This window comes from Ailuropoda melanoleuca, chromosome 13 (assembly GCF_002007445.2).
Source record: "Ailuropoda melanoleuca isolate Jingjing chromosome 13, ASM200744v2, whole genome shotgun sequence".
NCBI classification, from domain to species: Eukaryota; Metazoa; Chordata; class Mammalia; order Carnivora; family Ursidae; genus Ailuropoda; species Ailuropoda melanoleuca.
Window position 1 is genome coordinate 67,553,586 of NC_048230.1, and position 26,587 is coordinate 67,580,172.

General features: G+C 51.9%; 1 protein-coding gene across 1 annotated transcript in view; it reads right to left on the minus strand.

Annotated features, from left to right (window-relative positions):
• Positions 1-25,374, minus strand: part of DLGAP4 (DLG associated protein 4) — a 163,935-nt gene extending 138,561 nt beyond the window's left edge. Inside the window, exon 1 of the mRNA XM_011221273.3 lies at positions 25,222-25,374. The gene's annotated coding sequence lies outside the window, so the exon portion shown is untranslated. The remainder of the gene's footprint in view (positions 1-25,221) is intronic.
• Positions 25,375-26,587: the final 1,213 nt, after the last annotated feature.

A 26,587-nucleotide genomic window follows, 5' to 3' on the forward strand; every position in this document is an offset into this window, starting at 1 on the left:
AAACCGGGGATGTACTGTATGGTGGCTAACATAATACAATAAAAAAATCATAAAAAAAAATAAAAAAATAAAAGTGGATTGTGAACTCCTTGACAGAGGGGAGCATGTCAGGCTTTCTTTTCATGGATCTTCAGAGCCCAATGTACACAGCTGGGCTCAACAATAAATATTCCCAGAGGAACCATCTGGATAAGAGGGCAGAAATTACGGGGAGAAAGATTTTGGCACAATCTAAGAAAAATTCCAACGGTGCAAGGAGCTGCCCAGGACAGGGTGAACTTGAGTGTAAGCAGAGGTCCGAGGAATGTGGGCAGAACGTGAGGAGGGGCTTCTGCTCTGGGCAGGGGTGGCCTGGAAGACCCCTAGGTCCCTGACCTATTGCTGAAGGTGGTGTTGGTACAGGGGGCTGTTCGGAGACACAACGCCGTTCCCTGCCTGTCCCCCAGCTCTGACGCTCACCATGTGGAGTCAGAATGTTCTCAGGAGCCTCTGCGACTCCTCAAAAGCAGACTTAAGCTGCCTCCCTTCTAGGGTGATCTGTATTTCTTTCTTTCTTTCTTTCATTCATTCATTCATTCATTCATTCATTCATTTGAGAGAGAGAGAGAGCATGTGCAGGAGAAAGTTTCTGTGGCGGAAGGAGGGGCAGAGAGAATCTTCAGCAGACTCCCTGCCGAGCACGGAGCCCAACATGGGGCTCGATCTCAAGACCCCGAGATCCCGACCTCAGCTGAAACCAAGAGTCGGATGCTCAACTGACTAAGCCTCCCAGGTGCGCCCAGGGTGATCTGTATTTTAACTGAGACACCCCAAATTCTGCACCTTCAGCACTGTGGCAGGCTGGGAAAGTGGCAGTGGGTCCTGGCCACTCACTCACAGGCACCGGTTGTGGTGGGACTGGTGCTAACACCCAGCAGCTACTCTCCGCCAGGCCTTATGCTGAGCACTTTGCTCCTTGCTGAACCCACTTCCTAGTGCCAAGGTTCGGGGGCCACTGTTCCTGTCTGCAAGACAGACAGACCTACACGTAGAGCTGGGTATTTGCTGCCTGCCTCCAGGCCTGGCCTCCTCCGCTCAGCCAGGGTTGGTAGCTGCTGGGAACAGTGTTCTGAGTCTGGTGAAGCGCAAGAGAGGGGGCAGCTCGGAAATGCAGGAGCCGTGACGGCAGGTGGATTGTGATGAGGGCCCTCCTCAGTGGATGCGGTTTGAAGTTTTCGGGGCTTCGGAGGCTGAATAGAGCTGCTCTGGCCCCGGTCCCTGGGGCTGGCTTTATCATGAAGGACACAGATTTTATAAATATCTCAGCCCTCACATGGATCACATGGCACGGGGAGTTAGGAGGCAAATCAGGAGGAGGGGGAGGGAGGGTTTCAGCTGTGTGGACAGCCTGTTTGGGGATGTAGAGTTCATGGTCAGAGCAGGCGGGATTAAATGGCTTGTCTATCACCCATGGCTACTGGTCCCCAGGCCGTTGAGGTCAAGACCAGGGTGTAGGGGGCAGATCCTTGAGACAGAACCCTCAGGGTACTATTTGAGTCAAGAACCACTGGACTTTATTGGCGGTTCCTCAGTTGAGTAGAGGGAGAAGAGCTTGACCCCAACTATATGTCCCCAACTGCCAAGGTCAGAACTCAGTCTGGAGTCAGGGTCAGGGCTTAACCTGGGGAAGAGGTGAGAGTTTAGTCTTGGATCAAGGTCAGGGGCCCAGTCAAGATTCAGGGGCCAGGGTCAAGATTCAGACTGGGGTCCAAGTTGGGGCTCAGTGTGCATCCAGGGCTCCCAGGGCAAGCACTTCACCTCTGATGCTAGAGTCTTACTGAGGGACAAGCCAGTTCTTCTGCAATGACACTGAGGCCTAGGATCCAAGCTCTGCTTTATCCTGGGGAAGGAGCTGTGACCGTGAGTTCGGTTAGCCCAGAGAAGACAGCAGCGGAGGTGTCCCCCCTGCCCCCGCCTAGGACTGCTATTCTGGGCCTCTGTAAGTCACAACGTGGGAGTTCAATATCAGGGGACACCACGTGGCAGGCAGTAGGTAGTTAATGACCCAGCAGGAGGCGAGTCAGAGCCCAGAGCAGGCGCCATGGTGAGTGAGGGTGTGGGCTGGGGCTGAACTAGTTTGGTCAGGGAGGCAGGAGGCTTGGATTTCAGGCCTACTATGTCCCTGCCTTTCTATGTGACTTCAGGCTCATCCCTGTCTTCTCTGGGTCGCAGCTTTCCCATCATGGGGAGGGCAGTTGAACTCAAGTTTCTAAGTTTCCTTTGTCTGTGAGAGGCCATGAACAGATGCTCCCTCCCCAGGCAGGACCTGGCGGGGATCTCATGACTTCCACATTCATCTCCAGGGGTCAGAGTCTTGCTTGGCCTTTGAGGCCCAAGGCAAATACCACCTCCTCCATGAAGCCTCTCCTTACTGAAACTCACTGCCCCTCGGTCCAGTTTGCACACTTCTGAGCCCCCATTCCAGCCTGGTGCCCACTCTGCCATGCAGAAGGGTAGGTGTGGTCCTGACTCTCTTTCCCACCAGACTAGGAGGCCAAGAGCTCAAGCTCCATCCCCCACCCCACGCTATCCTGGCCTGCAGGGTCCCAGAGCCACAGCCCCTCTGAACCTTGGGCTGTCTGGAGAACAGAGTTGTAGTAGCCCCCACTGTTACCGTGCTTCCTGTATACATGGCACGGAAGGCACGGTCACTCTGCACACACCTGAGCCATTAACTGCCTCTTTCCCTTTCAAGGGCGNAAAAAAAATAAAAAAATAAAAGTGGATTGTGAACTCCTTGACAGAGGGGAGCATGTCAGGCTTTCTTTTCATGGATCTTCAGAGCCCAATGTACACAGCTGGGCTCAACAATAAATATTCCCAGAGGAACCATCTGGATAAGAGGGCAGAAATTATGGGGAGAAAGATTTTGGCACAATCTAAGAAAAATTCCAACGGTGCAAGGAGCTGCCCAGGACAGGGTGAACTTGAGTGTAAGCAGAGGTCCGAGGAATGTGGGCAGAACGTGAGGAGGGGCTTCTGCTCTGGGCAGGGGTGGCCTGGAAGACCCCTAGGTCCCTGACCTATTGCTGAAGGTGGTGTTGGTACAGGGGGCTGTTCGGAGACACAACGCCGTTCCCTGCCTGTCCCCCAGCTCTGACGCTCACCATGTGGAGTCAGAATGTTCTCAGGAGCCTCTGCGACTCCTCAAAAGCAGACTTAAGCTGCCTCCCTTCTAGGGTGATCTGTATTTCTTTCTTTCTTTCTTTCATTCATTCANCAGGAGCCTCTGCGACTCCTCAAAAGCAGACTTAAGCTGCCTCCCTTCTAGGGTGATCTGTATTTCTTTCTTCCTTTCTTTCTTTCATTCATTCATTCATTCATTTGAGAGAGAGAGAGAGCATGTGCAGGAGAAAGTTTCTGTGGCGGAAGGAGGGGCAGAGAGAATCTCCAGCAGACTCCCTGCCGAGCACGGAGCCCAACATGGGGCTCGATCTCAAGACCCCGAGATCCCGACCTCAGCTGAAACCAAGAGTCGGATGCTCAACTGACTAAGCCTCCCAGGTGCGCCCAGGGTGATCTGTATTTTAACTGAGACACCCCAAATTCTGCACCTTCAGCACTGTGGCAGGCTGGGAAAGTGGCAGTGGGTCCTGGCCACTCACTCACAGGCACCGGTTGTGGTGGGACTGGTGCTAACACCCAGCAGCTACTCTCCGCCAGGCCTTATGCTGAGCACTTTGCTCCTTGCTGAACCCACTTCCTAGTGCCAAGGTTCGGGGGCCACTGTTCCTGTCTGCAAGACAGACAGACCTACACGTAGAGCTGGGTATTTGCTGCCTGCCTCCAGGCCTGGCCTCCTCCGCTCAGCCAGGGTTGGTAGCTGCTGGGAACAGTGTTCTGAGTCTGGTGAAGCGCAAGAGAGGGGGCAGCTCGGAAATGCAGGAGCCGTGACGGCAGGTGGATTGTGATGAGGGCCCTCCTCAGTGGATGCGGTTTGAAGTTTTCGGGGCTTCGGAGGCTGAATAGAGCTGCTCTGGCCCCGGTCCCTGGGGCTGGCTTTATCATGAAGGACACAGATTTTATAAATATCTCAGCCCTCACATGGATCACATGGCACGGGGAGTTAGGAGGCAAATCAGGAGGAGGGGGAGGGAGGGTTTCAGCTGTGCGGACAGCCTGTTTGGGGATGTAGAGTTCATGGTCAGAGCAGGCGGGATTAAATGGCTTGTCTATCACCCATGGCTACTGGTCCCCAGGCCGTTGAGGTCAAGACCAGGGTGTAGGGGGCAGATCCTTGAGACAGAACCCTCAGGGTACTATTTGAGTCAAGAACCACTGGACTTTATTGGCGGTTCCTCAGTTGAGTAGAGGGAGAAGAGCTTGACCCCAACTATATGTCCCCAACTGCCAAGGTCAGAACTCAGTCTGGAGTCAGGGTCAGGGCTTAACCTGGGGAAGAGGTGAGAGTTTAGTCTTGGATCAAGGTCAGGGGCCCAGTCAAGATTCAGGGGCCAGGGTCAAGATTCAGACTGGGGTCCAAGTTGGGGCTCAGTGTGCATCCAGGGCTCCCAGGGCAAGCACTTCACCTCTGATGCTAGAGTCTTACTGAGGGACAAGCCAGTTCTTCTGCAATGACACTGAGGCCTAGGATCCAAGCTCTGCTTTATCCTGGGGAAGGAGCTGTGACCGTGAGTTCGGTTAGCCCAGAGAAGACAGCAGCGGAGGTGTCCCCCCTGCCCCCGCCTAGGACTGCTATTCTGGGCCTCTGTAAGTCACAACGTGGGAGTTCAATATCAGGGGACACCACGTGGCAGGCAGTAGGTAGTTAATGACCCAGCAGGAGGCGAGTCAGAGCCCAGAGCAGGCGCCATGGTGAGTGAGGGTGTGGGCTGGGGCTGAACTAGTTTGGTCAGGGAGGCAGGAGGCTTGGATTTCAGGCCTACTATGTCCCTGCCTTTCTATGTGACTTCAGGCTCATCCCTGTCTTCTCTGGGTCGCAGCTTTCCCATCATGGGGAGGGCAGTTGAACTCAAGTTTCTAAGTTTCCTTTGTCTGTGAGAGGCCATGAACAGATGCTCCCTCCCCAGGCAGGACCTGGCGGGGATCTCATGACTTCCACATTCATCTCCAGGGGTCAGAGTCTTGCTTGGCCTTTGAGGCCCAAGGCAAATACCACCTCCTCCATGAAGCCTCTCCTTACTGAAACTCACTGCCCCTCGGTCCAGTTTGCACACTTCTGAGCCCCCATTCCAGCCTGGTGCCCACTCTGCCATGCAGAAGGGTAGGTGTGGTCCTGACTCTCTTTCCCACCAGACTAGGAGGCCAAGAGCTCAAGCTCCATCCCCCACCCCACGCTATCCTGGCCTGCAGGGTCCCAGAGCCACAGCCCCTCTGAACCTTGGGCTGTCTGGAGAACAGAGTTGTAGTAGCCCCCACTGTTACCGTGCTTCCTGTATACATGGCACGGAAGGCACGGTCACTCTGCACACACCTGAGCCATTAACTGCCTCTTTCCCTTTCAAGGGCGCTGTGAGTCCGGCTACTCCTTGTGTTTCCCCTTTTCCTTTGTCCAGTAAGTAGCTCAGAGGCAGATTTATAACCTACCTTTAGCAAAGTATAACCTGGAACTGGCTCACTTCTGTCTTTGTTGTCTTTTCTCCTGATCTCTTATCTATTTCTTTTTCTTACTTTATATAAAGGAATACAAAAAAGATGCGAGAGGGGCGCCTGGCTGGCTCAGTCAGTTAAGTGTCTGTCTTCAACTCAGGTCATGATCCCAGGGTCCTGGGATCGAACCCCACATCGGCAGGCTCCCTGCTCAGCAGGGAGTCTTCTCCCTCTCCCTCTGCCGCTCCCCCTGCGTGTGTGCGTGCTCTCTCTCTGTCTCTGTCAATAAATAAATAAAACCTTCAAAAAAAAGATGAGAGGAAGAAAAGGAACAGAGAATGAAGCAGGAAATCTTCACAACTTAAGACTCATAGCTATACATGATAAATACTAGGGTTCACGGAGAGAGAGCGCTTAGCCCTAAGCACTTGGCTAAGCTATAACAGGCCTTAGCTAAGCTCATGGCTTGGCATTCATTATCTGCTGTAATCCCCACCACTCCTGTAAGGGAGAGGTGGGCATTCTTGTTACCTTTGCGGTGTGGGTGGGAAAGCAGACGCATAAAGAAAGGAAGGAACTTGCCCAGGACACATGTTGAGAAAGCCGGAAATGGGACTTGAACTGTCAGACTCCCAGGCCAGCCTGCTTAACCGCTGTGCTTTCTCATCTCCACAACTACAGAGCGCTGGCATCTTCAGGTCAGAAGGGTCCGCAAGTTGGTCCACAGCTCTGAACTCAGGCCCAGTTAAAGGCCTGGCTCAACACATACTTGTTTTCAAACTTTCCAAAGAAACTTTTTTTTTTTTTAATTTGAGAGAGAGAGAGAACGAGAGGGCGAGGGGCAGAGGGAGAGAGAAGCAGACTCCCTGCTTGAGCAGGAGCCCGACGCTGGGCTCGGTCCGAGGACCCTGGATCATGGCCTGAGCTGAAGGCAGATGCTCAACGGACTGAGCCACCCAGGCACGCCCCCTTCCCCCTGTCCAAGACACTTTTAAACAAACTCTGGGGCAGAGATCAAATTTTTAAAAAATGGGTAAGCCTGGGGCTGCCACCAGCAATTCCACGGTCCCAAGGCCAGCCAGAGCAACCGCACAAGGAGACCTCTGCAAGGTCGCTCATGGTACAGGAAGAGAAGAAGGCAAGAAACAGCCAGGGTCTCACAGTAGGACACCAGGGGCAGAATTTCGAACCAGACATGCTGTGGAATATTACGCAGCTGTGACAAAAAAACGAGGTCCATCTCTACGTACAGACCTGAGGAAAAATTCTCCAAACCATAGGATCCATAATGAAAGTAGGCTGCCGATCAGAATATGTTTCCTTTTATGAGAAAAGCACATGAAATAAAACAACGCTCATACAATTGCAGAGAAAAAGGTCTGGGAAAGTCTGAAGACCCCCACACTCACATCTCTAGCTTGGATCCCTCCCTTGAACCCCAGACTCATGTATCCAACTGTCCACTCAAGTGTCCGCTTGGATGTCTAATAGGCATCTCTAACTTGGTATGTCCAAGCCTGCGCTCCTGACCCCACCCACAAACTTGCTCTTCCCACAGTCTCCCCAGCCCAACTGACGGTAGCTCCACCTTCCTAACTGATCAGAACAAAACCTCGGATTGAGCCTTGACTCCTCTTTGTCACCCCCACAACCAGCCCAGCAGCTAACCCTGCTATCTCAGCTTCTCAGACAGAGGAGGCAGTGGTGGTCTTAGCCCTGACCAGAGCCCACCCGGCTGCTCCATTCAGCTCTGGGCACCTCACCTAATGAGTGGGCATGGGACAGCGACCACCATGAGAATCATGGAGAAGCAATAATCACACGAATAATGTTAACAGCTATCACTTTTTGAGCAACCCCATCAGCCCCAGGACTTGTCATGCTCCAAATCATTTACACCTCTCATTGACCCTGTAAGGTGGAGAACCTATTATCTCCATTTAATGAATGAGGCCCAGAGAGGTTAACTGACTTTCCCAGAGTCACACAGCTAATAGATAGGAGAGAAGGAATTCTTAGCCAGTGTGTGTCCAATTCAAACTCAAACATGCCAGTGAAGCCAAGTGCTTGAGGAACATTGAAGGGAACTGGAGTTATTGAGCTGGAGTCTGGAGAAAGTTGCTGAGAGGGAAGGGAGATCTCTGTCTACTCTTTGAGGTCAATGAAGGATGGGCCAAAGAGGAGGGATTTGGGTTTGTGGGCTCCAGGATCCAGGGAGGGAGTGGGTCATAGTAAGACAGTAATTTCTAACAATCAGAGCCCCTCTTCCTCCCAAATGAGTGGGTGGCCTTGGTTGAAGGGAGTCCCAGCTCCAGAGATGCCTGAGAGAGCATCATCTTACGGATTCCATTCCTGGCAGCAAAGCGGAGTAGAAAGAAATCATGAAAAGGAAGAATCAAGAATAGGGGGAGGGGCTTGAACCCCATTAGAAGCTACTTTGGTGGTTCCCAGCAGCAGGTGGGGCTGCCCTCCTAGGGCATCTTTAGAAAGGATCAGGGCATTTTGGGTTGTAACAATGACTGGGGAGTGTGTGTATGGGGGTTTTCTCCTAGCACCGAGTGCCAAGGATTGAATCGGGGAAAATAAAGAACCTGTAATGAGCAGGACAGTCCAGCTCAAGGGTCCAAATGTCAATTAGTCTCTGTTGAAAAAACAATGAGATACAGTAATTAGTGTAGAATTGGGATAGACAAAGGAATCGATGAGACAGCACAGAGTTCCTGGAAACAGATCCATAAATACATGGGCATTTAAACATAAAACAGGGAGGGTATTTCAAAACAGTGAGAAAAGGAAAGAGTATTCAGTAAATCTGCTGGGACAAGAGACTATCCACGTAAAAATTAAGTTAGATCCCTGCTTTATACCACATGCCAAGATAAAATCCAGGTGGATTAAAGACCTGAATATGGGCCATAAAAGGAAAACAAAGCTTTAAAATTATTAGAAGGAAATACAGCATATCTTCACGACCTTGGGTGGGGAAGGCCTTCTTAAGTCATAAACAAAAGCAAGTAAAGGTAAAAGTGATGCTTTATTACCCAAATTTTAAACATCTGAACAAAAGAGACATAAAGTTAAAAGACAAGCAACACACTGGGAGAAGATATTTGCAACAAGCATGACAAAGACTCATAAGCCACACATATAAACCTCTTTAACAAATTAATAAGAGAAACATGAGCGACCCAGAAAAAACTGGGCAAAGTATATAATCGGGCATTTTGCAGATGAGGAAATTCAGATGTCCGTTAAACAGATAATAAAGCTCAGCCTTTCCCAATCGGCAGGCGATGCGAATGACAAGGAGGCGTTTCCTCCCAGCAGACTGGCAAAATTAAAGCCTTGATGATTCAACTCGGTGAGGCCGGAGGAAATGGGAACTCAGATGTATCAGTAACTCAAGTGGCCTGACTACCACAGAGGGCAATTTGGCAGTGTTTATTAAAACAGAAACGCCTGCTTCCAGAGAAACACTCACGAGCGTCCACAAGGAAGCTGACGGTAGCACTGCTTACAGGGAAGAATGAGAAACACCAAGACGTCCACCGGCAGGAGGACAGACAAAATGTGGTGTTGACATGCCATGGAATGCTGCTAAGCAGAAGAGATGGTGAACTACAGCTGCACTTGGACTTGGATAGATGCAAATAGAGGATGAGGGGGGAAAAGCAAAATGTAAAGGTAAGTCGTTCATTACGATATGATTTATGTAAGGAAACCATGCAAAGGACACCCCTAAGCTCAAGTTTGTGGAAGTTCCCCCTATCTGGAATGCCTTTCAGTATTTTCTTTCCCTTCCTTCCTCCCCCCTCCGTCCATCCCTCCCCTCCTTAAACATGTTTGCTCTGTACTGATGGGTGCTGGATGGGAGTCCCCAGGTTGTATCCTTGTCATGAAAAGTCCTCCACTACCAGAGTCCCAGAATGACCCCGGACCTAGCTGCACACCAGCCCACCCCTCAGACCCCGCGTCACACTGTGTCTCAGGGTCTGTGACCCGAGCGCGATCTTGCATCCTGCTGGCTGCAGAGGCTGTGGAGAGCTTTGCGGGGGATGCGGTTGAGGCGCCGTGTCTCGTGAAGTTCACGTGGGAGGCCCGGGCGTGGGAGGGCCGGGCACTACGGCTGACACCGGCCGCAGCAGAGGAGGCCAGCTGGCGGTGCTAAGCTCCCTGCCTTCCTTTCTCCTGGTTCTCCTCTGTCATTCCTGCCATCTTTCCCTCCTTTCCTTCCTCACTTTGCTTTAGTGCCAGGCCTTGGAGCTGGGGGAGGGGGAGGAGGGTGCAGCCAAATCTCTGCACCAGGAGCTAAGGCCACCTGTGTTGGGCTGGGGAGTCAGATCTCTAGGGCCATGGGTGATCATAAGAGCAGGGAGCCACCTTCTCTGAAAAGCCCAACAGCTGCCAAGGGCAGTGGCCGCAATCACGTCCAGAGCCTCAGATGGTCACAACGGGGTCCTGGAGACAGGGTGGCTGAGGAGAGCCTAATTGGGCGTGACGACAGCCCTGTGAGGCATATTAAACTTGGAGCTGTTAGGGTGCCTGGTGGAGGAACAGCCAGAGCTGGCCCAGCCACTGACTCCCACAGGGGCACTTGGCTCTGGGGCTTGAGTCTGCCTGCCTGAAGGAATGTCTGTCAGCTGGGGCTGCCAGGTGCTGCCCCAGCCTGGCTGCTAGTCCCACTGGGAAGTGACACTGGTGGGGGGCAGTTCTAGGCCCTTCCCTGCAAGTATCTTCTGAGATTTGCTGTGCCACCTTGGGGGTCTTCCCTCCCTTCTCTGGGTCTTATTTCCAACAATGGATCTGTTAGCCTTTCACACATGCTGTTTCTCTTCTGATCCTCAAAACCACACTGTAGGGAAGTGATTACAGCACCCTTTTGCCCTGTAAGAGATGGGGAAACAGTCTCAGAGAGGTTAAGTGACTTATCCAAAGCCACACAGCCCACAGATGGCAGATCCAGGACTTGAATTTTGGACCTCTTTGATACCTGGTCCTGGTTTGTGACACAATGCCAATTTTCATCTCCCTGGAGCCTAGGCCAGCCGTGACAGGAGAGTGGTGGTTCTGCTGTACTGGGGGAGAAAATACACAGAAGAAAGCCAAACCCAGTCTGAGTCCTGTTGTATGTCCCCAGTAGGTCACACCCCTTCTCTGAGTTGGACCAGATGACACCCAGGATCTTTTCTAGCCTTGATGTTCAAGTCTATGGTTTCTAGTCCTCAAGTCTTCTCAACTCCATCACTTTCTAGCTAAGTAACCCTAGGAAGACTCTTCTCTCTACTTCAAATCTATAAAATGGAACCAGGCACTCCTCCCCAGTGTGGCTGTGAGGATAGAGAGATCAGACTTGTCAAGTGCCCAGCATGGGGTCTGGCACATAGTTGGTGTTCAGTTAATGGGAATTCCTGTCTTTTCTATATAATCCCTGAGCCTCAGGTCCCTTTCGGATATGGCTCAAATCTCACACCTTCCAGAAAACCTCATGAGGTTTGAAAAGCATATGTATTTAGTAATCTCCTCATGCCTTCCTCTGTGTGTAAGACTAACATCACTTCATCCATGCATCAGTTTACAAAGCTTGGCCCCAACCATCAGCTTGTGAAATGCTACCAACAACCTTCCTATTACGACTAAAGAAACTGAGCATAGACAGGGAGAGAGAGCATCCTCAGGTCACTTAAATTCTCTAAGCTTCTGTTTGCTCACATCTAAAATGAGGATACATATGAGCACTTCCCGAAAGGAAGGTAGACTGGTGTTTAGAAATAAATGGCACAATACGTAAAACATTCTTAAAAGGGTACATGCGAGACAGTAACATATCTACCTCAGATATTTCTGCTCCAATTTGTTCAATCCCAGGACCAAAGCTTCTGACCTCCTAGCTGGGTCCCCCAGAAACCAGAGTCCTGGAAATGATTAGAGAATTATCTGAAGACACAACCATGGACAGCAGCCCTGGATGAAGAGGGCCGAACAGTCTCTTCAGCACCACGGACAACACCTCTGCCATCAACACCAGGGATCTGGTGGATGGGCGCTGTGTACCCCAAACAGCCCAGAGCCAAGGTCAGTGTCAAACCTGGTCCATGCTAGAGTGACACTGAAAGCCTCTATTCTCTAGCTGGTTACCTGCTCCGCTATTTGTAAGGCCCAGAATGGGCCACTTGCATTTCTATTGCTGTATCCAGTGTTTTATTCCAGAGTCCTGTTTTCCTATTTCTCACCCAGTGATTGGGGTACCTCCAAGAGGCCTTCTGTGGGTATTCAACTGGGAAAACTCACCTTCCCAGGCCTAGAGAATCTCCCAAGCCTTCCCCCCTTTTTTTTTTCTTTAACTCCTGGCCTCACTTCAAACACAAGCAGAGATGGCCACTGGGCAAAGTGTCATGGCCAAGAGTGGCAGCAAGGGCCAGGCTGGCTGCCACCTCATCTCAAGGGCTGGGCTCACTGCCCACTGAATAAAGAGGAAGAGCATTTATGATCCTTCAGTCTGTCCCACTCCATCAGTCATCCCTGGGGCCATCTTTTATTGGCTCCTTGCCCATTTGATGAGGACTGAATTCCTGCTCTGACCACCCCTATCTCTAACCTCACTGGCTGCTGTAATGGTCTCACAGCAAACATCTTGAACTGCCTTGGGCCCTTCCTCAAGGACCCTCAGGGCTTCAGTTCAGCAGGGATCCCAGCAAAGCCAGCAACTCAGTCTGTCTGAGACAGCAGGAGGGAAAATGAGGCACCAGAGTATTAGTACTCTCCTCTAATAAAAAGGAAAGAGGCCACCTCCTTAGAGCTGTAATAAAATGAGATGGTGTGTCCAGTACCAAGCCTGGTACATAATAGGGCTTAGTTAATGTCTGCTTTCCCTTCCCAACAAGGAAAATATACTACCAATACTGGATGCCTACTATGTGCCAAGTAGTGGGTCAAAGGAGTAGGGAAGGCAAGGATTGTTATACCCATTTTGTTAACAAGGAAATCAAAGCTCAGAGGGGTCAAGAAGTCTCCCAAAGGTCACACAGCCAAGCAAGTTGACAGAACCAGATCTCTACCCTCAAATTCCAGGCTGCTTCCCCACCTCCAACAGGTCCCGGATAACTACAGTCATCCCTACTTCTCACCTGGGGGACCCACCACAGCCTACTTGCTGCCTGCCCACATCTGATGCTGGAAGCTCCATGCCCAGCTGGTTGGCTGCTGACAAACTGCCAGGCCCAGACACTGGAGTGTGTGAGGATGGAAGCAGAGCCCAGACTCCTCACCCTCCCAGGTCCCCTGGAGATTTCAAGGGGCTCAGATGCAGTCCTCTCTCATCCTTGCAACAGTTGCCTCCTCTAACATGGCAAGCTGGCATCCACCCCAACTGCCTCTGTTTCACCCCCCCACACACAGAGCTATAGAGCTTATGAAGCACACACCATCGTCCCCAGCATCACTGATATTCCACACAGGACCCGTCACACTTGTCATACAGGTGAGGACAGCCCTAGGGAGGAGATGGGACTCACTCCGGAATACATAAACATACGTGATCTTGGGACTCCAGACTCCTTCTCCAGTGCTCCTGCCCCTAGACTGTGGGCTCAGTGGGGGCAGGAGCCACAACACTCTTGTTCATTGCAAGGTCTCCAGCACCCGCCCACAGGCCTGGTCTATAGAATTTTCTTTCCCACTTCTGTTGGGGGGGGGGAGGCAATGTGTTACCTACTTTCTCTATCCAGCCCAAAGACCTTTGTATAGAGTAGGCCCTTAATGAGTATTTCTTAAATTATTTCATTCGTTCAGTAACTATTTATTGAGTGCTTAATGTATGCCATGCACTGTTCTATGTGGTCAGACCACAGCAGTAAGAAAACAGACACAAACAAATGGGCATTCCAATCTTCTTATGACACTGATTGGAATGGAGTGAAGTGCCTGTTCCCTGCCTGTTTTCCCTCCTCAGTGTGAGTATCAAAAGAGCAGGGACTGTCCCTGTCACATCTCCAGGACAGTATATACTGCCCAGAACAATGTGTGCTTGCCGAATGAATGAGTAAATGCACGCAGGTAGAACAATATAATAAAGGCAGCTACCATTTATTGAGAGGTGGCTCTTCTAGTTGCTAAATGTTTTATGCACATTAATCGTGTCATAGAATCTTCCAACAGCCCCTGTGAGGTGCGCACTTTAAAGTGGATCCTGCTAGCTATCCTGCTTGTCATTCTTTTCTTTTGCCTAATTAACAGAAGCACGCCATTAGAAGTATTTACTTCACCAGCTTCCCTTGCAGCTAGGGTGGCCATGTGGCCCCATCTGGCAAGCGAGATGTAGGCACAAGTCCACTGGGTGGGGTTTCCAGGAAATCCATTGTTTTCCTGGTAAGGACAGATTCAGAAAGCATATGTAGTCTTTACTTTCTTTGTGCTGCCTGGAATTCAGACACAACGGCAAAGTAGCCATTTTATAGCCACAAGAATGAAGGATATCTGCTAAGCGTGGCAGGGGCCTGAGCCCTTGATTACTCCTTTGAATTGCTGCACTGGCTCTGGATTCTTGTTATATGAGAATAACCTCCTGGGTGTTTATGTCACGGTTACTTTTCTCCCTTCTATCATATGCAGCCAAATGCAATGCCAACTGATTCAGTATTATCACAACAGGTGAGGCTCAGAGAGATCAAGTGATTTTCCCAAAGTCACACAGCAGTCAAACATCTAGAATTGGCCTCTGGGTCTAATGCAGGTAAGTGCATCAGTCTGTGCTCACTGTCCCACCTGCTGGCATTGCCACCTGCCATCCCAGGCTGTGAGGAAGCCCCTCCCTGCAGCCCACACTTGGCTCTCCAATAAGACTCTTCCTGACCACTCTGGGATCTGTTTCTAAGTTCCCTGAAGTCTCCTCCCTTACCTGACTCCACCACTAGCTACACACAGGTCCAGATTCTCCCTTCAAACCGTACCTGTCTCAAGTCTCAGGATTCTGCTCAGGTGCCCCACCCCCATGAAATGCGCTCTCCCTCATCCCTGTTCATGCCCCTCTCCCTGGTCCAGAATTGCCCCACTGACAGCCTCCAACAGCGTGCACAGCAGACTCTGGGTCAATCTTTGCAGACAGGTCTCCTGGTTCTCATCTCTTCCCCACTCCCTGTGTCTATCACCCTTAAGGGCAGTTCTGATTGGACCAGGCATTCAAGGCCTCTAGGATCTGACTCCTGCCGCCTTCCCAACATTTGCTCTTGCTGTTTTCTCTGCCCCTCGCCTTTACCCTGACTAGCACTCGCAGGGATCTTTCAGACCACAGAGAGGCCCTCTCTGACCACCCTGCCTACTCCCACCATCATCCCCTGCCACCCCCTCTCCCAGCCCCTGAGTCTACTTGAGCACAATCTAGAACCTTGTTAATTCACTGTTTGCATGTTTGTCATCTATATCCCTTCCCCCAGTAAGAACCAGAGCTTCTTGAGGGCAGGAAACATGCCCATCTTTTCCGTCAGTTTCCCCAGTGCCTGGCGTGAGGCCCAGTACTCAGACTCAGTCAGGAAGTGCTGAATGAAGCTTAAACTTGCTTCCCACACCTTCCTGCCACCCACCTTCTACTCTAGCCAAATAGAACTGCTTAAGGCTCTCCGAACCCTCCTGCTGCATTTGATGCCCAGAGTCTCCCCCAACTCTGCCTCAAGCCAGGCCTTCCTCTCCCTCCCATCCATCCAAAACAAGCTGTTCTGTGTTGCATGGCCTCAGGAGTCAAGCAGATGGTCATTCCAGATTCCAGCAGGGGTGAATGAAACCTTGGGACTTAGAGAACAAGTCTGTGTGTGTGTGTGTGTGTGTGTGTGTGTGTGTGTGTGTGGGCTGGGAAACCAGCCACTATACTTTATACCCTGGATGTGGCAGTCTCTATATGCCTTATTCACCCATTTCTGCCTCTGGTTACTCCTATTGGAGCTAATTCTGGAATGCCCCAGTATTCCCTAAGTAGCTACAGTTTTAAGAAAGAAGAAAGGAAAAACACTAATATTTACTGAGCTCCTACTATGTGCCAGACATTGTTCTAGGGCAAATAGTAACAATGATGATGATGATGACGGTAGCCCTAGTATTTGCGGAGCACTTAGAATGTACCTGACATCATCCTAAGGGCTTTTAATCAGATAGACTCTATTACTATCTCCATTTTACAGATGAAGAAAAAAAGGCTCCGAGAGTTGGAGCCACCTGCCCGAGGTCACAGAGACAAGAAGCAGTCTTGAGCTCAGGTTTCTCTAATCTAAAACCTGCTCCTCTGCCAGGCTGAGCCGGGCAACACCCAGGTGTCTGGGAGGAGGGGGAGGAGGCACTGCTTCCTCCTGCCAACTCCTGCTGACTGAATGCAAAGCCGGAAGCCCCAAGTTCCTGACCAGGGGCTCTCCTGGGGTAAGACTGGGCTGGTAAGACTTACCCTTGTCTGCAAGGCTGTAGAACAGTGCTCCAGCCCCCAGGAAGGCCAGGCCCCAGGAGTCGCGGGCTGGACGGAAGTCCGTGAGCCTGGGCTCTGCTTCCGTGGTAAGGCTGAAGATTTTCCCAACAGCCGGGGCCAAATTTATCTGCCAATCCCCCGAAGAGCTGATTCCAGCGTCTGTCTGGAAATGTCAGCCCGTGTGGTTGGAGGAACACAGGGAGAGTTTTCCTCTAAATAGCAGGAAGCATATGGGAGGCGGATGGCACCCGCCGCCCCAACCTGCCAACTCTCACTGAAGCAGGAGCTAAAAGGGGCCCAGAAGGGTCTGGAATTCCTACCACCTCCTGGGATGGGGGAGGAGCTGGAGATGGAGAGAGTGGCAATAAGAAGGGCCCAGAGCAGGTCCCGAAGGGCAGGCAGGAACACCTGACTGACAGCAACCAGAGGCCCTCAGATGGCAGTGACACACCCCAGAATTTAGCATAACATCAACAACAGTACAACAGCCACCTCGGGGACAGGATCACTTGCTATGCACCAAATCTGGGTTAAGCACTTTATTTGGATGATTTCACTTAAACTTTGCAACCAACTCTAAGATACAGGCTGCTGTTTTTCCTATATTACAGATAAGGAAACAGGATCGGAGAAGGAAAAACATGAAATCAAAGACTCTTTGGGCTGGAAAGCACCTTCCAGATCCTTAGCTGAATCACAAATACTCTATAGACTTTTCCATCAAGTTGTAGTGTAGTTGCTATTTGAATATTCCCAGTGATGGGGAGCTCATTACCACTCGAGTTAGCCCATCTGCAGAGAGCTCTTTGTATCCAAAAGGGTTTCCTAGTCTAAGCTGGAATCTCCTTCCTTACAGCTTTTCTCGTAAGTACCAGACCCAGACTCTGTCTTCCCCGACAGACACGGAAAGGCAGGGGGCAAGACCCCTCCAGGTCTCTGAATTCCCTCTGCAGGTGACATACCTGGTTCTTTGTTTACCCCTGGGCGCCTTGCCATGGTAATCAGAGCAGCCCCCAGTCACCAGCACTCACTGTGCGCTGCCCTACACATACCCTCCTCCAACCTTCCTCACAATCCCTGGGGAAGTATTGTCATCACCCCCATTTTACAGAGGGGCAAACTGAGGCTCCATGAGGGGAAGAGACTTGCTGGTCACTCAGTGGGGGCATGGGTACACTGGAGGCCTCACTGGGCTGCTGCTTAAAGTCTCGTGAAAGCTGAAGAGGTACCTGCTGGCCCTCTTGGGGACTCTCTCACTGACACTCATCCAGCCTTTGCCGGGATTCATCTTGACACTGGTCCACAGGGCCCCCAAGCCCACATCACCCCTCTCCCCTGCCGCAGCACCCACTAAGTCCCCAAGCCCTGTGAAATCTCCCTGCCACATGCCTTTCTGCACCATCCCTATGGTCCTGCCCTGCCCACTGTTCTCCCCAACTGTCACCAGCCCAATGGGAGGTCCTTCCTAATACCTAGACCTGCCCTGCCTTTGGCTCCTTTTCAACCCAAGGATCTGATGCAAACTTCCCGACTCAATAGTTGAGGCCTTCCAAACTCTGGCCTAGGTGACCTCTCCAGCCTCCCCCTGCCCTGACACCCTGGGGCCTAAGAGCTTAGTAGGAGTCAGGTGAGATCTTTGCATAGCCCACTTCCCCTACCTGGCTCACCCTTCCCAGTTGTTTCTCCTGAAAAACCCCTATTCATCCCTCAAGACTCCGCTTCGAGGGGTAGAATCAATTTCTCTGTCCCAGGAGATCCCCGACTGACAGGCACCTCCCTCTGATCTGCAACGTATCACCTGCCTTCGTTGATGTGACGCCTCTGAGCTTTCCTGGGCAGGGGCCACTCTGCCGCATCTTCGTGGCCTGGTGTCTAGCACAGCACCTGGCGCATGGTAGGCACTAATAAATGTTTGTGGAGTGTGAGAGTGAAGGACTAAGTGTGGGCTGCGGGGCACGGTGAAGTACTAGAGAGACGGCCCATAAAACATGGCTTGTGTGTGTCACAGCTTTGATGTATCAGAAACAAAAAATGCTGCTGTCAGAATAGTCGCCAACATTTGATTAATGATGATTTTGCTGGCTGTCTCCAAATTTAGGAGGATAGCAGGGTGATCTGGGATGGTTGGGACTTCCAGAATAAAGCTGTCCAAGCCTCAGTAGATGAAATGACCATCACCTACAAACAGGATGGGAGGAGATGATAAGGAGGGCCATGGAGGGGGTTAGGGGTGTAAGAGAGTCCACGTCCCAGCCTGCCTCTCACTTGCTCTGTGTTGTTATATAGGTGGCTTGGCCTCTCTGACTCTCAGTTTCTTATTTGTAGAATGCAAAGGAAATTTGGAGAATTGATTAAAGAAGATGTGTGTTCAAATATCAAAAACACTGCTTCTGCTGTCAGGTTGATAGGATTCTCTCCATTTGGGCTCCCAGCAGGGTATGCAGAGCCCCAGAGCTCACTGGTTTTGGAATCCTCTGGCCTGAAAATGCAGGCCCCTGCCAGGCATCCGTCATGTCATTTGGGAGACAGACCTCAGTGGCAAGACCATGGATTGGATTCTGCGAAGGAGCTTTCTAACCAGAGGTGGAAGGAACAAGAGTGAGCTCCCCACCTCTGAGGGTATACAAGCTGTGGCTGAACAATTTGGGACAGGAATTCTGACCCAAGGTGCGAAGGAATTTAGACCAGTAGATAAGGACCTGACTTCTCCAAGGTTATGCTCTCAGTACCAGCCAGACTGAGTTTGCTGACATTTCTCTCCTCCCACAACATCACACAACGTCTCCCCGCTGCCTTCAGGGTCAAGTCCAAGCTCTTACTGTGGCATTCCAGGCCCCTGTGTTCTGGGCCCGCCACTGCTCCTCTGCTGGTGGTTCCCCCACCCCATGCGTTGGGGCCTCTGACACATTGTTTCTTCTGCCAACAGTGTTTTTCCTGTACTCTTCTTGGCTCCTCAGCTTACTGTTACCTCCTGCAGAAGGCCTTCCTTGCTTCAAGCTGGTTTTTGTGTTCCCTCAGCCCCTGCATGCACACCCACCTTCCAGATAAATCATCTGTTGGCTCATCCTTCTCCCTCAAAGATGGCAAGACCCTCAAGGGCTTCCTCCCAGGGCCAGAGAAGGCTTCTGACATAGAGGGCCAATGTCTCCTGAGCTGAACTGGCACCTCACAGATTCAAATGTTCTGATTCCAAGAGAGTCTAGAGCTGTCCCAGTGAGCTTCTGACTGTAAGACCTGGGCTCAGGATGCTTCAAAAGTTGCACTACTTCTTCTGATTATGAAAGTCATGCATCTTGGGAAATTCAGAGAAGTACAGGAGGGGGAATTGGCTGTGTTTGGCCACTGTTTGGCCTTCTAGAGGCCACAGTCTACCTAGTTCAGGTGGTGTTGACTCACCTCTGGCGGGGGAGGGGGGTACACAGGCCCAAGCTGCCAATCAGAGCAACTGATTGGGGGGGGGCACATCCACAAATGTGACCAGTCGGTACCCACACTCAGTCCTGGGACTTGCGTCTGAGCTCTCTAGGAAGAAGTCTTGCCTAGTCCTCAGGACGGGCGTCTTATCACCTGTATGATAGAGCCCTTTAAGAACATAGGAACAACCCAGAGGAAGCAGAGTGAGAAATGGGGAATCAAGAGGAAGAGAATCAAGTCCTGGGGAGCCCCTGAATCCTGCTGAGCCCCTGGATTCTACAGAGCCTGACTTACCTCTGGACTTCACAGTTTGCAGCCAATAAATTCCACTTTTGTTTAAATCGCTTTGGGCTGGGTTTCCTGTCACTTAGTCTGAAAAGAACCTGAATGATGCAAGTGCAAGAAGCAGTGGAGCTCCTTCCCATCTCACTACCCACAGGGACCCTGCTATGAATAGTCTGATGGTTGTCATTCTAGGGGGGTTTCTCTGAACGGGAGCATGCATGTATTTATACATATTTTTTCTAACAGAAATGAGATCATACAATATACACCATTTTGTAACCTATCTTTTCCTGAACAATGCACCATGGACTTGTTTCCATGTCAACAAGTATAGATCTACGGCATTGTCTCTACAGCCACCGAGGATGCCACTGTCTGGCTGGACGGTAATTTATTTAACCATCTCTAGCTGATAGATAATTAGGTAGTTTCTCATTTATTACCATCATCAGGAGAGGTTCAGTAAACTAACTTGTAAAATGCCCATGTTTGCTCTTGCTGGATTATTTATGACTAAGATTCTACGATTCCAAGAGTTTGACTTCACAACTAGAAGTTTCTCTACCTGAGATTTAAGATTCTCTGAGTGTCTAGAAAGGTAGCAACTGTCTTCTGGGCAGGTTTCGTGGCTGTCAGAAAAAGCAAATCCAGGGCTAGGGTGCCCCATAACAGCGTCTCTGGCAAAGATACTCATTGACAGATACGCGAGCGAGTTGGTGGGGAGGTAGCCGGGGCTTGGGGGTGGGAGGGTCCAGCCAGCTGTGTGCACCCAACTAAGCTCCCCACCTCCCTGGGCCTCATCCCCCAGCTTGGGCTGACTCTCAGGGACCAAGGGAAGAGACCAGCCTAGGGGACAGTCAGCACTGAGAGTCCATGCAGGATGTGATGAGCACACAGTCTATGTCACCTCTGGCAGCCACGGTGGTAACAGCCGCCGCCGCCAGTGATGCAATACTGCGATTGTTCTAGTCCTCTATGTGTTTTAACTCACGAAAGACCCACAGCCATGCTCTGAAGCTCTTCTTGTCTCTGTTTCACAGAAGGGACAACTGGGCTTCAGAGAGAGAGAGAATGACTTGTCCAAGGTCACACAGCCAAGAAATGGTAGAGCTGAGGCATGGCCCAGATCTGCTGATTCGCCAGCCCATGCCTCATCCCATTTCAGTGTGGTAGGTAGCAGGAGAGGAGAACTGTGGAAGCCCAAACCCCCTGTTCCTCCCCACCAAGTCCTACTACTCAGGAAGGACTCCAAATCTAGAAAAGTATACAGAAGACAGCAAAGATCTCCCATGCCCCCACTGTGAACGGTTTTCAGAAACACATGTAGCTCTTACAAAAATGATATGCTGCCCATGCTGTTTTATAACCTCTTTTTTTTTTTTTTTCAACTGTACAACATACTCTGAAGTTCTCTCTGCAGTGGGGAATTTAGGACCGCAGCCGCATTTCTTTTTTCTTTTTTTTTTTTTTAAGATTTTATTTATTTGACCGAGAGAGACACAGCGAGAGAGGGAACACAAGCAGGGGGAGTGGGAAAAGTAGAAGCAGGCTTCCCGCTGAGCAGGAAGACCAATGCGGGGCTCGATCCCAGAACACTGGGATTGTGACCCGAGCCGAGGGCAGACGCTTAACGACTGAGCCACCCAGGCACCCCCGCAGCTCCGTTTCTAATAGCGACACTGAATGACTTCAGTAAATGGATTTAACTAGCCTCCTGGTGATGGACGAATGGGTGGTTCCCACTGTCCTCCTACCATCAACAGTGCTACAGGGAACACTCCCCAGCATGTCAGGGTTCCTGTCATACTTCAGGTCCCAGCCGAGAGGCCACGTTCTTAGAGCGGCCGTCTTGGACTGCAGCACGTCATCCAGGCCCCCTCCCTGCTCTTATTTGCAACAGCGCTATGCTGATTTCCGTCACTGCCTGATGGAGTCCTCTCTTGTGCACTTCACTTGCTCGGGGGATTGCGCACTATCTGTCTCTCCCCAAGACCGTGTGCTCTGTGAGGGCAGAGGCTAGCGGGGACCAGCCCTTGACAAATGTTCTGGGAATGCAGGAATGCCTCTGGGGCTGGTGCCCTGTCTGCAGAGCAGGCAGCCCTGCTTCGGGGTCTAGAGATGCCCTCTGCCAAGCCACGTCCCCAGGGACCCACAGATCTGCCTTAGAACTTGATTCCAGTCACAGGCTGCTTAGAGCTTCCGTGACCGGTGCTTGACGTGCTGGCACCCCAGCACCAAGCAGTGCTTGCCACGTGCATTGAACACAGGGCACTGGAGTGTGACAGAGCAGCTCCACCACTCACTGGCTGTGTGGCCTTGGGCCAGTCATTTCCTCTCTCAAAGCCTTAGTCCCCTTATCTGTAAAATGGGGCCAGTACCACTGATCTCACAGGGTGGCTCTGAAGATTAAGAAAGATAATGGATGTGCTTAGCACATCGTAGGTCTTCCGGAAATGGCAGTTTGGCCCCACATGCAGAGGGGCCCCAGAGTTTGGGTCTGACCCTGTTTCACCCAGATGACCTCTTTTATCTTGGATGATTCCTGCATATGCCCTGGCCTCCTTCCCTGGCCCATCCCTACGGATGTCCCATTCCTATCCTTCAACGCTTGTTAAATGGCTAATGCCCTGCTCAGGGTCAGTCTCCCAGACACATCCACTGCCTATGGCCACGGACACCTGCCTGCCTTCCGAGCCTTGAAAATACAAGAGGCACTGACACGTGTCTGAGGAACAGGCGCAGGAACCCCCCGCCCTTTGGAGGGAACTTCCTGGTCCCCCATCCTCAAACATGGGGTAGCGATGCCCAAGTCAGCCTGTAGGGTTTCTCATCCCATCTCTCCTGCCTGAGTGTTCTTTGACCCCATAACAAGTAACTTTACCTCTCTAAGCTTTGATTTCCTCCTCTGTAAAATGGCCATAATAACAACATCTGTGAGGATTCAGTAAGATATGGTAAAACACTCAGCAAAGAGCCTGAATTTAGTAAGTGCTCAATAAATATTAACTCTTATTGTTATAACTGCTTTTTAGACTTTTGACAATGAAATATAACCTATAGGGAAAAGTGCACAAAAAAAAATGTTGGGGCGCCTCCTGGGTGGCTCATTGGGTGAAGCGTCTGACTCTTGGTCTCAGTTCAGGCCATGATCGCGGGGCTCCGCGCTCAGCGGGGAGTCTACTTAAGGTTCTCTTCCTCTCCCTCTGCACCTCCCCCACTCACGCTCTCTCTCTAAATAAATCTTTTTTTAAAATGTTGACTTGCAATAAATTATCATAAAATAAAGCATTGTATAACCGCCACCTGGATCAATGAATAGACTACTGCCCCTCCCAATCTTTCTAGCCTCTTTTCTCCACGCAGGTGATCCTTTTCCAGACTCCATGGCGCTGTTGCTAATAATTACTAATTATTACTAATAATAAGCAAGTGGGAAAAAAAATGTGTGGCTACCCTGTCCTGACCCAACCAGGCTCCCCGACCCCTGGCTGCCTCTGCCCTGGGCGTGGAGACTCCCCATCCGGTTTCCCGACTTTGGCTTCAGCTAATCTTTAAATAACCAGCTTGTTAGCAAAATAGCAGCAAGTAACACCTCCCTCGCGGCCGCCCGAGCCTCCATCTTTCTCCTACAATGCTGACGGCTGCTCTCCCAACTCGTGCCAAGGAATCCCGTTCTCCGTCACTGGGCCACACACACCAGGGGCTGCCAGCCACGCTGTTATTCCAGTGGCCACAGTCCTGCCCCTCTGGCCATTGCCTGGCTGCGGGGAGGTGGGCATGGGCACTGAATGGCAGTCATTTTCAGGAAGGACCAGAATGCCGGGCGCACGAGCCCTGGGCCACTGGTCCATGTGCCTCAGTCTCCCCACGCCTCAACCTCCCACAGGGTTGTTGGTAGTCTGATTGAGATCAGAAGAAAACGGAACACTTACTGCCAGGCCAGGCACATAGTAATTGCTCAAGAAATGCTCGCTGTGGTTCGGGTTGCTCCTGCTATGTATTTAGTCTCCGGGGAGGACACGCAGAACCTAGGGCACGACCAGCAGTGTTTGCAAATGCTTAAATCCCACAGATACTCCCAGCTCTCAGACCACAATACCCTTATCACTTCTTTTCTTGCAACAGTCTCTCAGCCAAATGCCATAGCTGTCTGTGGGCACTACGGCAGGCGGAGCCAGACTGGGGGAGCGGGGTTGGGGGGCAGCTAATTAGTAGGGGAATTTCCCAGTTATTACTGAGGCTGGCGCTGCACGAGTGCAGCTCCTTGTTCTCGAAGCAGCAGCTCTTCTACATACATTATGTACAGCAAACTTCATGGGTTTTTTATTATCCTATGACATTTGCATATTATACATATTTACGAGTCTTTTCCCTTCTCATAACCACCCCATCAGGGAGGCCGGGCAGCTGCTGGCAGATAAGAGAATTGAGAGCAGAGGGGCTGGCTGGCCTGCTGACCTGAGCGGACTGCAAGCCCTCTGGGATCAGCAGGGACCAGCAGCCGGCCCAAAGGCCAAGGGGCTCCTGGGGTCTGCTGGTGTCCAGGCAGAGGGAGGGGAGAGTGCCTTCTCTCCTCTCCCTCTTCCTTCCTTTCACAGCTATTCACTGTGTACCCATTATATGCCAGGCACTGTGCCAGCTGCTGGCTGTCCACTGGGGATGAAGCAGTCATATCTCACCTTTGAGGAGCTGAGGCCAGACAAGGAGGCAGATCGTAAACCAACGGTTCCATGCTAAGTGGTGGTGGGTGACCCCGGGCAACCCCCTTGAACTCCTCTAAGCCTCAGTTTCCCCATCTGTGAACAGCCTTGGGAGGTGGCAGGAGGGTGAGAGGCAGGAACATGGTGGGGGTCAGGCCCTGTAGCCGGCACTGAGGGGGGGGTATGCTGTTGCCAAGGATGATGAGACCCGGAGCGGGTGTGCCGTGGCATCCTCAGACGGGTGGTCAGAGATGATGCAGGGCGCTGCACCTCATCCCGTTTTGGGGTTAGGCAACTCAGGGACTGGAGGAGTGTGGGTGGAACAGTCTGAAGGGGTGACAGCAAGGGGGCTCCCCAAGATTCAGGAAATCTGATGGCCTCACCTCGGCCCCTCTGTGAGCCCCAGAGGTTCTGTGGCTCCTAGCGTAGCTCACTGCTCCCCTTCTCTTCCTGAGCCCATGTCGCACACTGCCCTAGCCCCTCAGGTATGGCAAGAGCTGGCCTCCAAGGTAGACAAAGCCGGCCTTGTTCATCCTCAGGCCAATGGCTTCCCCTCCCGTGAAACGGGTGCAGCCACTGTGCCCACCTCCTCGGGTGTTGGGAGGACCAAATAAGACAAGCAGTTAAACTAGAAATTGAGCGCAGACATATAAAAGCTCTCACTGAGGTCCCTCCGCCAGCACGTGGGCGCCACTGGGTGGAAGGCTGGGCATGTCCCAACTGTGCAGAGCGTGGGTGGGCGGGTGAGCAGCCCTGATTCCGTGTGCCCGGGCTGCAGACGCAGTTACTTACCAAACAGGGAGCTACGTGCAGAGGGAAAATGGGAACCGGTCGGGAACCAGCAGGCGTCACCTCGGGAGCAGGCACTGGACCAAGGGCTGGCACACACATCCCTCCGGGCACTCAGTCAGAGGTGCTGGCGGGAAGCAGCAGGGGACGGGGGCCCTCCAGCACCGGGAGACACCCGGTTCTGGCCACCCAGCACCTGGCAGAGGGGGAGGCACCAGCGTCTGTAGGAGTAGGGGAGAATGTCAATGAGGAGGTGCCCAGGATAATCCCTCCACCCTGAGACCCCTGGACCAGCCCTGGGAATGCTGGGGAGGGAGACGCCACGGAGCAGTCATCATAGAAACCCAAGTGTTTGTACAACACTACACTTTCCAAAGCACTCTGGCATCCTGGCTCATGTGGGCCCCCACATTGTTTTTCAAAGGCGTATTTACATGTCATGCATATTTACGATGCCTTTCCCACCACCCACAGAATCCCCACAGCAGCCAGGAAGCTGGGGTTCCAAAGGCTCCAATCCTCCCCATCACTGTCTTGCTTCTCCCTCCTTTTCCCTGGATGGGGGCGGGGGCAGAGGGGAAAGGGGCTGGCATCACACAGGCCTGAGTTCAAATCCCAGCTCAAACTCACTGGGCAACCCAGGACAGGCAGCTACCCCTTCCTGAGTCTGTTTCCCCTCTTATCCCATGGGAATAAGAGCGCCTCTTCTGAGAGGTGCTATGAGGATTGAGAAGGTCCTTGCGGGGAGAACACCTGGCCTGGCGTATGTGCTGACAGAGACCCTCCAAAGAGGTTTTGCCCCTGTCCCCCGCACTCAGAGCGGGAGGCCCTTCCCTGCATCGCTGCCCACCACCTCCCACGTAACATGTCTTGTGCAAGAGGCGGAAAGAAGCCAGGTGTCCCTCTCCACCCACCTCTCCCAAACAGGTGCCACCGCTCCTGCTTGGAACTTTAAATCAGCAGGAACCAGGCCCTCCTGGGAGAAGGAGGGGGCACCTCCACTCCACACCCCCCTCTCAGGAGCCTCTTGGCTACCGTGGAGGCCTCCACAGAAGCTCCTGCCCTCAGCCTCTCATTCTCTCAGGAGAAACTGAGACACAGAGGACACCGAGCTGATGTGGGGCAGAGAATCCAGGTGGGGCTGGGATCTGAACTCAAGCTTTCCCCCACAGGCCTGAGAGGGGAGGTGCAGCAGGAATACAGAGAAAGGGCCAGCGGATGGTGTGGAAGGGTCACCCCGAGGACCTGGAGAGCCCTCATAACCACCCTAGATCTGCATCCACTCCGGGCCAAGCCCATAACAAGCTTGACCCCACGTGTTCCTCACCACAGCCCTACGGTGTTACCTCTGCTTTTCAAAGGGAGAAAC